Here is a 14529-nt window from a genome sequence, read left to right on the forward strand (position 1 = left end):
CAAAAAATATAATAATAATACTAAGATTTTTTGTTTCTAAGAGTTGATTATCCTGATTTTAAAAATTCATTTAACTATTATTTACTGACTGACTTCCAATGTGCACTGAACAGAAATACAAAAGAACTCTATTAAAACAGGAAACTTTTTACAAAGTTAAATTCAACTGCAAATAAGGTCCTACTGAGGGGCTCATTAAAAATGAAATACCTATTAGGAATATAACTTTTAAAAAATTTATCTTTTTTCTTGCTTTTTTCCTATTAGGAATACAATGTACTATTCTAAAATAAATTGTCAAGAACACGATTTAAATACAGTTTTTCTTTTTCTTTTTTTTTTTTTTTTGAGGCGGAGTTTCACTCGTTGCCCAGGCTGGAGTGCAATGGCGCGATCTTGGCTCACTGCACCCTCCACCTCTCAGGTTCAAGCAATTCTCCTGCCTCAGCCTCCTGAATAGCTGGGATTACAGGCAGGTGCCACCACGCCCGGCTAATTTTATATTTTTAGTAGAGACGGAGTTTCTCCATGTTGGTCAGGCTGGTCCTGAACTCACGACCTCAGGTGATCCACCTACCTTGAACTCCCATAGTGCTGAGATTATGGGTGTGAGGCACTGCACCCAGAATTTTTTTTTTTTTTTTGGGGGGGGGACAGAGTTTCGCTCTGCTGCCCAGGCTGGAGTACAGTGGCACGATCTTGGCTCGCTGCAACTTTCGCCTCTCAGGTTCAAGTGATTCTCGTGCCTCAGCCATCTGAGTAGGTGGGATTACAGGCATGCACCACCATGCCCAGTTAATTTTTTTATTTTTAGTACAGAATGGGTTTTACCACATTGGCCAGGCTGGTCTGGAATTCCTGGCCTTGAGTGATCTGCTCGCCTTAGCTTCCCAAAGTGCTGAGATTACAGGTGTGAGACACTATACCTGGCTTAATTTTCTAAAGTAAACTGAATATTCACTGTCTAAACATGATGACATCAAGATTAAAAAAAATTTCTTAATATTTCTGAGAGCTCTTTGACTTTTAAAATATAAGCACTATTATGATAGATCAATTAAGATTATGAATTTTATTGTCATAGTTACAAAATAAAATGTATTGAATTTCAACTATCCTAAATAATTATTAGCTAGAATCATCAACAATCACTCTACTATTCTGTGATATAGGACCTATTATTATCACCATTTTATAGAAAAAGAAGATGAGGTTCATTGCTCAAAATTATAAGGTTATCATTTATTGAGCATTTACCATAGTAAGGTACTACGCTAAGAGTTTTACCTATATCATTTTATCAACCCTTTCAACAACGCTGTGATTCAGTTACTTGTTCCAATGTACATATAGGATAGGTGAATAAGTAACTTTCCCAAGATTACAAATGTGCTGAGTGGCTAAGCAAAAACTCAAACCTACATGTGTTTATTTCAAAGCCCGTACTCTATTATTACAATAGGAACTTTTTCAAGGCAATAAACAAAGCTCCCTTCTGCCTTTATAGTCAAAAATCCATAGCTTTAAATCTTTTTCTGGATAGGTTAACAAATTAAAGATGTTAAAAAAAAATTATTTGTTCCTTTTTGTTTGCAACTTTTGCTGGTTGAAATTTAATTAGAAGCAGTACCCTAACATACAAAAAGCTCTATCTCTGACACCATCCAAAAACTAGAGCTGTAACTATGCAGGCATTATAGCCACTCTGAAAAAACATTAGGTAGAACAGATTGAGAAGTGGAGTTTAGGAAGAAGTTGTAAAAGTGCCAATAGCTTAGGGGTAAGAATTCCAAATATTCCCAGTTTCCTGACAGGTACTCTGATCCCATTGCAAGTAACCCTTTACGAGCCTAAATTTTTTTTTTTTTTACTTTATTTACTTTTGCTCACTCATTCTGAAATTTCATCAGTAAAATTTTCATTGACATCAATAAGCCCTTTTTCTTAAAAAGAAAAAAACTCTGGAGAGAACATCAGCTATTAACAAATTTGTATAAATTTATCTAAAGATAGACTTCTTCCTTTAAAATGAGTTAAAAAGAGCTACCCTGAGAGAGTGAAAAGTTTTACTTGGAGGTGAGAAAGCAAGTACAGGTGAGACTCAAAGAACTTAGAGGGATTCAGCGGGCCTGCACAGAATGCTGCAATGAAGACTGAGGGAAGTGTGACTGCTTTAGGTAAGTACACTAGTTAAGGGGTGGTGAGTATGTTGACAGAGAAAGACTGCCAAACACAAACCACCTACTGCAGAATTTCGCCCATATTGGGATTTTGCCAGTGGAATAAAAATAACTATATTTTCTACTGCCTTCTGTGAATGAAAATCTATGGGTTAAATAAGCTTTTTGTGGTTATACTGAGAAAATATTAAAATAGTTTCTATACAGAAAAGTGGGTTTTAATATGACAATTGACCTAAGCTATTGTTGAAATGGAGACTAAAAGTACATTTTAAAGTTACAGACACACTTTAAAAAAATAATTTGGATGCAGTAAAAAGTATTACCTCTTCCTTCCTCCTTTCTTCCATCAATTTGCTTTATCTTCTTCAATCCTGACAACTGCAGAGTGACTTAAAACAGCTGATTTTCCCAGCTATCCTGAATGCCAGTACATGCTATAAATTTTTATCCCTAACTGCCAATTAACTCCATCAAAGTAAACTTTTTTGTTTGTTTGTCTGAGACAGAGTCTTGCTCTGTCGCCCAAGCTGGAGTGCAGTGGCACAATCTCAGCTCACTGCAAGCTCCACCTCCCAGGTTCACGCCATTCTCCTGCCTCAGCCTCCAGAGTAGCTGGGACTACAGGTGCCCACCACCATGACCGGCTAATTTTTTTTGTATGAGGGTTTCACGCTGTTAGCCAGGATGGTCTTGATCTCCCGACCTCGTGATTCGCCTGCCTCAGCCTTCCAAAGTGCTGGGATTACAGGCGTGAGCCACCATGCCCGGCCCTGTCAAAGTAAAGTTTTTAAGAATGAAGATATTAATATTAAATAACTAGGTATAAAATGTTCTTTCCGAAGATGGCTGAATAGGAACAGCTCCAGCCTCCAGCTCACAGCGCGAGCGACACAGAAGATGGGTGATTTCTGCATTTTCAACTGAGGTACTGAGTTCATCTCACTGGGGAGTGCCAGACAATCAGTGCTGGTCAGCTGGTACAGCCCGACCAGTGAGAGCTGAAGCAGGGCGAGGCATTGCCTCACCTGGGAAGTGCAAGGGGGAAGGGAATGCCTTTTCCCAGCCAAGGGAAACTGAGACACACAACACCTGGAAAAATCGGGTAACTCCCACCCTAATACTGCGCTTTACCAAGGGTCTTAGCAAACGGCACACCAGGAGATTATATCCCACACCTGGCCCAGAGGGTCCGACGTCCACGGAGCCTCCCTCATTGCTAGCACAGCAGTCTGAGATCTAACTGCAAGGCAGCAGCAAGGTTAGGGGAGGGGCGCCTGCCATTGCTGAGGCTTAAGTAGGTAAACAGAGCCACCAGGAAGCTCGAACTGGGTGGAGCCCACCACAGCTCAAGGAGGCCTGCCTGTCTCTGTAGACTCCACCTCTGGGGACAGGGCATAGCTAAACAAAAAGCAGCAGAAACCTCGACAGAGGTAAATGACCCTGTCTGACAGCTTTGAAGAGAGCAGTGGGTTTCCCAGCACGGAGGCTGAGATCTGAGAATGGACAGACTGCATGCTCAAGTGGGTCCCTGACCCCTGAGTAGCCTAACTGAGAGACATACCCCACTAGGTGCAGACCGACACCTCACACCTCACACAGCTGGGCACATCTCTGAAATGAAGTTTCCAGAGCAAGAATCAGACAGCAACACTCACTGTTCAGCAATATTCTATCTTCTGCAGCCTCCGCTGCTGATACCCAGGCAAACAGCATCTGGAGTGGTCCTCAAGCAAACTCCAACAGACCTGCAGCTGAGGGTCCTGACTGTTAGAAGGAAAACTAACAAACAGAAAGGACACCCACGCCAAAACCCCATCAGTACGTCACCATCATCAAAGACCAAAGGAAGATAAAACTACAAAGATGGGGAAAAAGCAGGGTAGAAAAGCTGGAAATTCAAAAAATCAGAGTGCATCTCTCCCTCCAAAGGAATTCAGTTCATCGCCAGCAACTGATCAAAGTTGGACGGAGAATGACTTTGACGAGTTGAGAGAAGAAGGCTTTGGTCAATCAAACTTCTCAGAGCTAAAGGAGGAACTATGTACCCAGCGCAAAGAAACCAAAAATCTTGAAAAAAGAATGGAAGAATGGATAACCAGAATAATCAATGCAGAGAAGGCCATAAACGAACTGATAGAAATAAAAACCATGACACGAGAATTACGTGACAAATGCACAAGCTTTAGTAACCAACTCGATCAACTGCAAGAAAGAGTATCAATGATTGAAGATCAAATGAATGAAATGAAGCGAGAAGTGTAAAGAAAAAAGAGGAAAATGAAATGAAGCGAGAAGAGAAGTGTAAAGAAAAAAGAGGAAAAAGAAATGAACAAAGCCTCCAACAAATATGGGATTATGTGAAAAGAAGAAATCTACGTATGATTGGTGTGCCAAAGTGAGGGGGAAAATGGAACGAACTTGGAAAACACTCTTCAGGATATCATCCAGGAAAACTTCCCCAACCTAGCAAGGCAGGCCAACATTCAAATTCAGGAAATACAGGGAACGCCACAAAGATACTCCTCGAGAAGAGAAACTCCAAGACACGTACTTGTCAGATTCACCAAAGTTGAAATGAAAGAAAAAATATTAAGGGCAGCCAGAGAGGAAGGTCGGGTTATACACAAAGGGAAGCCCATCAGACTAAGCAGATCTCTCGGCAGAAACTCCACAAGCCAGAAGAGAGTGGGGGCCAATATTCAACATTCTTAAAAGAATTTTCAACCCAGAATTTCATGTCCAGCCAAACTAAGTTTCATAAGTGAAGGAGAAATAAAATCCTTTACAAACAAGCAAATGCTTAGAGATTTTGTCACCACCAGGCCTGCCCTACAAGAGACCCTGAAGGAAGCAGTAAACATGGAAAGGAACAAATGGTACCAGCCACTACAAAAACATGCCAAAATGTAAAGACCATTGAGGCTAGGAAGAAACTACATCAACTAACGAGCAAAATAACCAGCTAATATCATAATGACAGGATCAAGTTCACACATAACAATATTAACCTTAAATGTAAATGGACTAAATGCTCCCATTAAAAGACACAGACTGGCAAATTGGATAAAGAGTCAAGACCCATCTCACATGCAGAGACACACATAGGCTCAAAATAAAGGGATGGAAGAAGATCTACCAAGCAAATGGAAAACAAAAAAAAGCAGGGGTTGCAATCCTAGTCTCTGATAAAACAGACTTTAAACCATCAAAGATAAAAAGAGACCAAGAAGGCCATTACATAATGGTAAAGGGATCAATTCAACAGGAAGAGCTAACTATCCTAAATATATATGCACCCAATACAGGAGCACCCAGATTCATAAAGCAAGTCCTTAGAGACTTACAAAAGAGACTTAGACTTCCATACAATAATAATGGGAGACTTCAACACTCCACTGTCAACATTAGACAGATCAATGAGACAGAAAGTTAACAAGCATATCCAGGAATTGAACTCAACTCTGCACCAAGCGGACCTAATAGACATCTATAGAACTCTCCACCCCAAATCAACAGAATATACATTCTTCTCAGCACCACATTGCACTTATTCCAAAACTGACCACATAGTTGGAAGTAAAGCACTCCTCAGCAAATATAAAAGAACAGAGATTATAACAAACTGTCTCTCAGACCACAGTGCAATCAAACTAGAACTCAGGACTAAGAAACTCAATCGAAATTGCTCAACTACATGGAAACTGAACAACCTGCTCCTGAATGACTACTGGGTACATAACGAAATGAAGGCAGAAATAAAGATGTTCTTTGAAACCAATGAGAACAAAGACACAACATACCAGAATCTTTGGGACACATTTAAAGCAGTGTGTAGAGGGAAATTTACAGCACTAAATGCCCACAAGAGAAAGCAGGAAAGATCTAAAACTGACACCCTAACATCACAATTAAAAGAACTAGAGAAGAGCAAACACATTCAAAAGCTAGCAGAAGGCAAGAAATAACTAAGATCAGAGCAGAACTGAAGGAGATAGACACATAAAAAACCCTCCAAAAAATCAATGAATCCAGGAGCTGGTTTTTTGAAAGATCAACAAAATTGATAGACCACTAGTAAGACTAATAAAGAAGAAAAGAGAGAAGAAACAAATAGACACAATAAAAAATGATAAAGGGGATATCACCACCAACCCCACAGAAATACAAATTATCATCAGAGAATACTATAAACACCTTTACGCAAATAAACTAGAAAACCTAGAAGAAATGGATAATTTCCTGGACACTTACACTCTCCCAAGACTAAACCAGGAATAAAGTTGAATCCCTTAATAGACCAATAGCAGACTCTGAAACTGAGGCAATAATTAAGAGCCTACCAACCAAAAAAAGTCCAGGACCAGATGGATTCACAGCCAAATTCCACCAGAGGTACAAGGAGGAGCTGGTACCATTCCTTCTGAAACTATTCCAATCAATAGAAAAAGAGGGAATCCTCCCTAACTTATTTTATGAGGCCAGCATCATCCTGATACCAAAGCCTGGCAGAGACACAACAAAAAAAGAGAATTTTAGACCAATATCCCTGATGAACATCGATGCAAAAACCCTCAATAAAATACTGGCAAACCGAATTCAGCAGCACATCAAAAAGCTTATCCACCATGATCAAGTGGGCTTCATCCCTGGGATGCAAGGCTGGTTCAACATATGCAAATCAATAAACATAATCCAGCATATAAACAGAACCAAAGACAAAAAACACATGATTATCTCAATACATGTAGAAAAGGCCTTTGACAAAATTCAGCAGCCCTTCATGCTAAAAACTCTCAATAAATTCAGTATTGATGGAACGTATGTCAAAACGATAAGAGCAATTCATGACAAACCCACAGCCAATATCATACTGAACGGGCAAAAACTGGAAAAATTGCCTTTGAAAACTGGCAGAAGACAGGGATGCCCTCTCTCACCACTTCTATTCAACATAGTGTTGGAAGTTCTGGCTAGGGCAATCAGGCAAGAGAAAGAAATCAAGGGTATTCAGTTAGGAAAAGAAGAAGTCAAATTGTCCCAGTTTGCAGATGACATGATTGTGTATTTAGAAAACCCCATTGTCTCAGCCCAAAATCTCCTTAAGCTGATAAGCAACTTCAGCAAAGTCTCAGGATACAAAATCAATGGGCAAAAATCACAAGCATTCTTATATACCAGTAACAGACAGAGAGCCAAATCATGAATGAACTCCCATTCACAATAGCTTCAAAGAGAATAAAATACCTAGGAATCCAACTTACAAGGGATGTAAAGGACCTCTTCAGGGAGAACTACAAACCACTGCTCAGCAAAATAAAGAGGACACAAACAAATGGAAGAACGTTCCATGCTCATGGACAGGAAGAATCAATATTGTGAAAATGGCCATACTGCCCAAGGTAATTTATAGATTCAGTGCCATCCCCATCAAGCTACCAATGACTTTCTTCACAGAATTGGAAAAAAACGGCTTTAAAGTTCATATGGAAGCAAAAAAGAGCCCGCATTGCCAAGACAATCCTAAGTCAAAAGAACAAAGCTGGAGGCATCACGCTACCTGACTTCAAACTATACTACAAGGCTACAGTAACCAAAACAGCATGGTACTGCTACCAAAACAGAGATATAGACCAATAGAACGAACAGAACCCTCAGAAATAACACCACACATCTACAGCCATCTGATCTTTGACAAACCTGAGAAAAACAAGAAATGGGGAAAGGATTCCCTATTTAATAAATGGTGCTGGCAAAATTGGCTAGTCATAAGTAGAAAGCTGAAACTGGATCCTTTCCTTACTCCTTATACAAAAATTAATTCAAGATGTATTCGAGACATAAAATTTAGACCTAATACCATAAAATCCCTAGAAGAAAACCTAGGTAATACCATTCAGGACATAGGCATGGGCAAGGACTTCATGTCTAAAACACCAAAAGCAACGGCAACAAAAGCCAAAATTGACAAATGGGATCTAATTAAACTAAAGAGCTTCTGCACAGCAAAAGAAACTACCATCAGAGTCAACAGGCAACCTACAGAATGGGAGAAAATTTTTGCAATCTACTCATCTGACAAAGGGCTAATATCCAGAATCTACAAAGAAGTCAAAGAAATTTACAAGAAAAGAACAAACCACCCCATCAAAAAGTGGGCAAAGGATATGAACAGACATTTCTCAAAAGAAGACATTCATACAGCCAACAGACACATGAAAAAATGCTCATCATCACTGGCCATCAGAGAAATGCAAATCAAAACCACAATGAGATACCATCTCACACCAGTTAGAATGGCAATCATTAAAAAGTCAGGAAACAATAGGTGCTGGAGAGGATGTGGAGAAATAGGAACACTTTTACACTGTTGGTGGGATTGTAAACTAGTTCAACCATTGTGGAAAAGAGTATGGCGATTCCTCAAGGATCTAGAACTAGAAATACCATATGACCCAGCCATCCCATTACTGGGTATATACCCAAAGGATTATAAATCATGCTGCTATGAAGACACATGCACACGTATGTTTATTGTGGTACTATTCACAATAGCAAAGACTTGGAATCAACCCAAATGTCCATCAGTGACAGACGGGATTAAGAAAATGTGGCACATATACATCATGGAATACTATGCAGCCATAAAAAAGGATGAGTTCATGTCCTTTGTAGGGACATGGATGCAGCTGGAAACCATCATTCTCAGCAAACTATTTCAAGAACAGAAAACTAAATACTGCATGTTCTCACTCATAGGTGGGAATTGAACAATGAGATCACTTGGACACAGGAAGGGGAACATCATACACCAGGGCCAATGGTGGGGAGGGAGAGGAGGGAGGGGGGATGGGGGGAGGGGTCGCATTGGGAGTTATACCTGATGTAAATGACGAGTTGATGGGTGCTGACGAGTTGATGGGTGCAGCACACCAACATGGCACACGTATACATATGTAACAAACCTGCACGTTGTGCACGTGTACCCTAGAACTTAAAGTATAATAAAAAAAAAAAGTTTTTTCCAACTGATAAACAGAAATTGAACAAAATATCTTATACAAAAGGTAATTTGACTTTTTAAATATGTAATAGACAATAGTTAACTTTTTAAAATAAAGTTACTACTTTCAGTTAGTTAAAAAACATTACTTTCAGATAGTGGGTCAGGTTTAAATTCCAGGCCTCAAGCATTCTACTACCCCCAGAAATGTCCTTTCTTGTCCACTGAAGTTCTTTTTTGGGGGCACTAAATCATGATAGCTGTAGCTTCATTTATGTGAAAGCTTTAATTGGGTCTTCACAGCAGCATTTTCTGTGTAATGAGAAGGTATTTAATGTATATTTTATTTTTCCACACATAAAGAAATGCATTAAATTTTGTTATGAAGGTTTTATTTTAAAATAACTATTATCAGCCTGGTGTGGTAGAATCAACAATTGATTCAGTTGAAAAGAACTAAAGACAAGGACTGACTTTACAGATAACTGCATGTATCTTGGGACAGATGACAATCTCTCTGTGCCTGTTTCCTTGTCTAAAATGAGGGATTTGGAATATTTAAATTCTCACATATTATAACTATCACTGAAACAAAGATGTCTAGCAAATTACATTTTCATCATGAAAATATTTACTATTACAGTATCTTTTGGAGCCACAAGAAGCTTGAAAATAAAAGCTCTTTTCCCTACGCCCTACCTCCCAAACCCTAGAATTGACTGGTTTATTTCTTAAGCAAGAAGTACTACAATTAGATAAAGAGAGTAGAAAAGAAAAGAAAATATTAAATATGGAGCCTAAAGTTAATGATTGGATTTCAGAAAACACACTAAAGCATTACATTTTGCTGGCAAATTGTTTTCTAGAATGTTTTGTTATCACATTTAAAAAGTGGATTTTATCTTATACCAAAAGTAGGGATTGGAAAGCATCTGTAAAATTAGTAGCTCAGTGTTTTTATTTTAGGAAGAAAAGGCTTTTTGTTGTTTTTATGCAGTGAATGTATGGCAGAGGGGTACAGATGATTCAGGTTGTTGTCTTATCTCTTTCAAGGACCATACTTGGGCCATTGCTGTTGTGATGTTATTCAACAGCAATTCTATCAGTTCAAAATTTTGGAGGTAATTTCTTATGTGTAATATATAAAAAAAAAAAGGTCTTAACATCCAATCATGTCGTTGAGTATCCTTCATAGACTTCTGTGTATTAAAACATTATTGTTAAAACCAGTAATCTGAGAATAAATCCCCAAACAGGATAATTAAAGAGAAAGCAGCTTGAAGTTGAGTTTAATTCCAGATACCTTGGTTAAGATCCTAAGATGTAAAACATCTTTAAATCTATTCATTATCAGCGCCAGATCTTAACTACATTAAAAAATATTGCTCAGCTGGGTGCCGGTAGCTCACACCTGTAATCCCAGCACTTTGAGAGGCCAAGGTGGGCAGATCACGAAGTCAAGAGATGGAGACCATCCTGGCCAACATGGTGAAACCCCATCTCTACTAAAAATACAAAAAGAAATTAGCTAGGTGTGGTGGTGTGTGCCTGTAGTCCTAGATACTAGGGAGGTTGAGGCAGGAAAATTGCTTGAACCTGGGAGGCGCAGGTTACAGGGAGCCACGATCGCACCACTACACTCCAGCCTGGCGACAGAGCGAGACTCTGTTTCAAAAATCAATCAATAAATAAACAAATATTGCTCAAAAGTACTTTGGAAAATAAAATTTACCTCATCTTTTAGAGGTAGGTAAATGACATTCCTTTTATAGTAGGTACAAAATTACTACGAATTGGTGATAAAAATGAAAACAAGACTAATTCACAAATATTTTAATAGGATAATTTATTTTTAAAGGATCAGTTTTTAAAGTTATGCTAAACATCAAAATTTTAAATGTATGCCAATATAGATAAACAACCTACATTAATTTTTAAATTTTCTGCTGGATGCAGTGGCTTATGCCTGCAATCCCAGCACTTTGGGAGGCTAAGGTGGGTGGATCTTGAGGTCAGAAGTTGGGAGGCCAGCCTGACAAACATAGTGAAATCCCGTCTCTACTTAAAAAAAAAAAAAACAAAAAACAGGCCAGGTGTGGTGGCTCACGCCTGTAATCCCAGCACTTTGGGAGGCCGATCAGATGGATCAGAAGGTCAGGAGATCGAGACCATCCTGGCCACATGATGAAACCCTGTGTCTACTAAAAATACAAAAATTAGCTGGGCATGGTTGCGTGTGCCTGTAATCCCAGCTACTTGGAAGGCTGAGGCAGGAGAATCGCTTGAACCAGAGAGTCAGAGGTTGCAGTGAGCCAAGATTGCACCACTGCACTCCAGCCTGGCAACAGAGCCAGACTCCATCTCAAAAAGCAAACAACAACAACAACAAAATACGAAAATCAGCCAGGAGTGGTGGCAGGAGCCTGTAATCCCAGCTATTGGGGAGGCTGAAGCATGGATCACTTGAACCCAGAGGCAGAGGTTGCAGTGAGATGAGATCATGCCACTGCACTTCAGCCTGGGCAACAGAGCAAGACTCTATCTCAGCCAGTGCAGTGGCTCATGCCTGTAATCCCAGCACTTTCGGAGGCCGAGGTGGGAAGATCACGAAATCAAGGGATTGAGACCATCCTGGCCAACATGGTGAAACCCCATTTCTACTAAAATACAAAAAATTAGCCGGGCGTGGTAGCAGGTGCCTGTAGTCTCAGCTACTCAGGAAGCTGAGGCAGGAGGATCACTTCAACTCGTGAGACCAAGGTTGTAGTGAGCCAAGATGGCCCCACTGCACTCCAGCCTGGCGGCAGAGGGAGACTCTGAAAAAAACCAAAAAACCACAACAAAAAACATCCCTCCATCTCAAAAAAAAAAAAAAAAGCACTTTTTAATTTTCAGAGAAAAAAAATCTAAGGCTGGTGTTCACAATGTCAATTTTATTTATGGTTTGTTCTCCCTATAAGCTTCCCTGTAATCCATTTCTAACCATTTTTTACTTTGCACAAACAAACTTCTTTTTAACTCTTTGCGATATTTTTTTTTTTTTTAATCGAGTTTTGCTCTTTTCGCCCAGGCTGGAGTGAAATGGCGTTATCTTCACTCACTGCAAACTCCACCTCCCGGGTTCAAGCGATTCTCCTGCCTCAGTCTCCCGAATAGCTCGGATTATAGGCAGCCGCCACCACACCTGGCTAATTTCTGTATTTTTAGTAGAGATGGGGTTTCACCATGTTGGCCAGGCTGGTCTTGAACTCCTGACCTCAGCTGATCCACCTGCCTCAGCCTCCCAACGTCCTGGAATTAGGCTGCTCTTTGAGAGCTTTACAAATTTATTGAATCCTTACAATGACTCTGAGGTAGATCTTTTTTGTCTCTGTTTGTAGACAAGAAAACTGGAACTGACAAGAAACTTGCTTAAGATCAGAGTGCATTAGGTTTGGATTCATAACCAAACTGGAAAAAAAGAAAAACACAAAAAACAATTAGGACTCCAAAGCCCTACAGAGTCTTTGTATCCTACCATACTGTGGCATTATATGGATATAAAACTAAGAGAAATGTATTTTCCAAACTGTGGTTCTCCAGATAACAATGTGTCTCCATGAAGACCATATAGTAAATACATCTCATAAAAAATGATTACCAACCAAAAGCTTGCAATTAATGTTCCAAGTAAAGAAAAAGACTCAAAGTAAAAGCATCAGCTATCCCAGGTACTGCTTGGAGGCAACACCAAACATGACACATAAATCATTGTTGAAAAAAACCATAAAACATAATGCTGGGTATTTACTTATATTGAATGCTAAAACTAATCTTTCCTTAACTAAAGGTCTCCGTCAAATGAAAAATGTATTTTAGTCAAGTCAGGACTTCTGTTTTGCAAACTGAAAGTCTTACAGTATTAAGCATATATTCAGGTTATTTTCCTGATCTTAATTTTCAATTCAAATTAAGATCAAACTATATTGACTCTGTCAGGTACTGTATATTCTCATTTTGATAAATTTCAAATTAATGATAAAAAATGAATTAACCTGCTGATCAATTATATTTTATATATATTTTAACCAATGATATATTATCAGTAAGTACAGATTCAATGGCAAGATTTCATTAAGAAAGCGTTTCAAGCTTCAGGTGCCCACGACTTATTTAATGTGTAAATCCTCACCACTACAATAACCACATAGTTAAACGACCATCACTTCCATTAGCAAGCCCAAGCCTAATAAGTGATCTCCTGGACTTCAGCACAGAGGTTTTCTAATTTTATTCCTCCACTCAATGTGGCTATTCTCCCTTACCCATTCACGCTGGCAAAGCTTCTAGTTAAACTGGAATTGGTAACTATTATGATAATAATTTAACATATACTGAGTGCTTCCCATGCCGCAGTTAATTCTTACACTTGATAAAAGTGTGGCACAGAAAGGTTAATCAAGTAGCAGAAGCAGGATTTGAACCCAGGAATTCTGGTTCCAGGGCCCGCATTCCGAGCTACAAAGGTGAGTAAACTCAAAAGAGTCCTACTTTTATTGTCATTACTCTCCAATAAAAATTATTTTTTCTTCCAATTGTTTAAATCTCTTCTCATTCTCTATTTAAATATTAGGAGTTCATTTAAATATTAGGCGTCTACCTTACAGTACGACATCTTTAAATAACGTAAAAAAGGAAAGCTTTAGTTGTCTTCACCTGCACACATACCGCTCTGCCCACAAATTTTGCAATCCAGTTCTGCCTGATTCTAAACTGCTTGTCTCTTGAAGCGAATGCCTTAAAAAGTGACATTGGGATCAGGATAGTTATCTCCATCCATCCTCCCTCAGAAACACAACTATATTACAGTAATTCTTGGGAATATTGAGAACAAGTCATAGGCCTTTGGGTAACTTCAGGACAAAAAAGGCAAAAAGTCGGGGAGAAGGTGTGGGAGGATGATTTTCCCCTTCTAAACATAAGGTATAAAAGGGCTCAGAAAGAGAAAAAGAACCCTAAAAAGCAAGGTGCGGGTAGGCGTGAGGGACCACACATTGGGCGCTCCCAAGGGGTCCCGCTCCTTCTCCGCGGCGATGGCGCATCCTTGGGCTCAGCAACCCTCCTCAAGACACCTAACCTCCTCCTTCTCCAGCCTGTCCCTCTGGGGCCTGCGAGCCCCGTCCCGGGCCGGGGGTCGGAAGCCCTGCCATGTAGGACCCCGAAAAGGCTCCCCGGCTTGGCGCGGAAGGCACCGCCAGTGACTGGCTACGGCTGGGGGCGGGGGCCGGCAGTTGCTCGGAGCTTCAGCGGGTCAGGAGGTGACGGGAGGAGGAGGAGGCAGGAGGAAGAAAGGGGGGGTTGGGAGGT

At 39.8% G+C, this 14529-nt stretch overlaps 1 protein-coding gene across 6 annotated transcripts in view; it reads right to left on the reverse strand.

Moving 5' to 3' along the window:
* Positions 1–14529, reverse strand: part of CARF (calcium responsive transcription factor) — a 92208-nt gene that overhangs the window by 77486 nt on the left and 193 nt on the right. For 4 of the 6 annotated variants that reach the window (XR_004441617.1, XM_033230665.1, XM_033230660.1 and 1 more), the window contains exon 2: positions 9333–9495. The gene's annotated coding sequence lies outside the window, so the exon portion shown is untranslated. Of the gene's footprint in view, positions 1–9332; positions 9496–13878; positions 14004–14529 lie in introns of those variants that run through there. The other 2 variants (XM_033230663.1, XM_033230661.1) reach the window with 2 other exon arrangements.

This window comes from Trachypithecus francoisi, unplaced genomic scaffold (assembly GCF_009764315.1).
Source record: "Trachypithecus francoisi isolate TF-2019V2 unplaced genomic scaffold, Tfra_2.0 Lachesis_group13, whole genome shotgun sequence".
In the NCBI taxonomy this organism is placed as follows: domain Eukaryota; kingdom Metazoa; phylum Chordata; class Mammalia; order Primates; family Cercopithecidae; genus Trachypithecus; species Trachypithecus francoisi.